The sequence below is a fragment of the Oncorhynchus mykiss genome, chromosome 21, assembly GCF_013265735.2.
Source record: "Oncorhynchus mykiss isolate Arlee chromosome 21, USDA_OmykA_1.1, whole genome shotgun sequence".
Classification (NCBI taxonomy): Eukaryota; Metazoa; Chordata; class Actinopteri; order Salmoniformes; family Salmonidae; genus Oncorhynchus; species Oncorhynchus mykiss.
In genome coordinates, this window is record NC_048585.1 from 49665978 (window position 1) to 49667652 (window position 1675).

At 37.4% G+C, this 1675-nt stretch overlaps 1 non-coding gene across 1 annotated transcript; it reads right to left on the reverse strand.

Annotated features, from left to right (window-relative positions):
* Positions 1–486: 486 nt before the first annotated feature.
* On the reverse strand, positions 487–562 carry trnaa-ugc. Its single transcript has one exon. It is a non-coding gene; the product is annotated as a tRNA-Ala (tRNA).
* Positions 563–1675: the final 1113 nt, after the last annotated feature.

Sequence of the window (1675 nt, forward strand, 5' to 3'; positions counted from 1 at the left end):
TCCCTATCCCCCAGGTCTAAACAACTCAATGAAGTGTTCATAATGTGTGCATGATCCGTGAATTTAATTTATGCCACCATTGTTGTCTTCCAGATGATGTAAACTGGCAACATGTGTGGCACACGTTCCTGCTAACTCTGATGACTTGTGCCTTTTGGATGCCCCAAGCAAAGCTGACATTGAGGCAATTTCTGTCTTTTAAATGTACAAAGTTAAATGTTTCATACTTAGTGTATGGGTACTGTGGGGCTATTCTCTAATCCAGTGACATTACAATTTACCTTAATGTTTTATTTCTTCTGACTAAATCTTACCTTTTTGTTTATTTCTAAATGTTTGATTTACTTCAGGAAATAACAGGTGCAAACTTTGTACCTAGTGCAAAAATGTTTTAAAAAGTCTGGGCCCAAGCTAAGACTTTACATTTACGTCATTTAGCAGACGCTCTTATCCATAGCTATTTAGTGAGTCCATACATTTCTGTCCTGGTCCCCCATGGGAATCAAACCCACAACCCTGGCGTTGCAAGCACCATGCTCTACCGACTGAGCCACACGGGACCAGACAAATCCCTTTGCGAATTAGTATTCCGATATTGACATGGATTTTTAAAATGAACCATGGTGTAACATTGATATTGAAACATATGCTATATAACCATGCTTAGACATGTCCACATACCTTGTGTATGTCTGAGTGAACAAACAAAGTCACTAATGAAGATGGGCCTACATCTTACCCATCACGAGTGGTCGATGCTAATGGCATATTTCTTTAAGTAATTAGATGTTATGAAAATGTTCTACCTAGAGTCCACGTTAAATGATTTCCTTAATCTCTGGTCCTGCTTCGCCAAGTGGACTAATTAAACAAGTGGGCCACCTGTTACCAGTACAGGAGAGGACATCTGGCTGAACAAAGGAAACAATTATAGGCTTGATATAAACATAACTAAAGCGTGGAGGATGCCAGCCATGTCTGTGTAGAGCTTTATTAGGAGTATGATTGGAGGCATTACTGCCACAAATGGCTCTGCTCCATTTCACCAAACCTAGACTGGGATGAAGTATGTGATAGACATGTTGTCAAACATCTTTACATTTTTTTAAATTGGTAATTAATCGCAGACAGTCTTTTTTTAAAACTTCAGGTCTCCTTGTTTCCATGTCGGTCATGTTTAATCCAAGCCTATATGACAAATGCCGAGCAGCACTCTGTCTGCTTGCCACATAATTATGGCATAGAAACGGCTGGTGATACTTTGCCAATAGATTTTATGATGTGCTCTTTATTTCCGTTTGTAAACAAAAAAAACTTCCAAAACATGTACTATACATAAAAATGTATTTGACAGTTTAATTGATCTACAATATGCATCTAGTAGTGTGTTGCAATTGCCTTAGGACATTCATTATATTTCCAACAATGTTTTATTAATTCTTACACAGTTATCTTCAAACAGAGATAATCATAGCCAAAACAACCAACATGTCTCATCTCTATAAAAATGAAATATTTTGTGCCTTCTCACATAAGAGCAACCACATAGAACTTTCTATGGCCAGCATGAATGTCAGAGGTTCAAAAGTATATCCACAAACCTGCATACTTTAAAATGCCATGGCTACTTGACAGAAAATGTGTGATTTAATCAACTGTTTTTTATGTAGGAAAC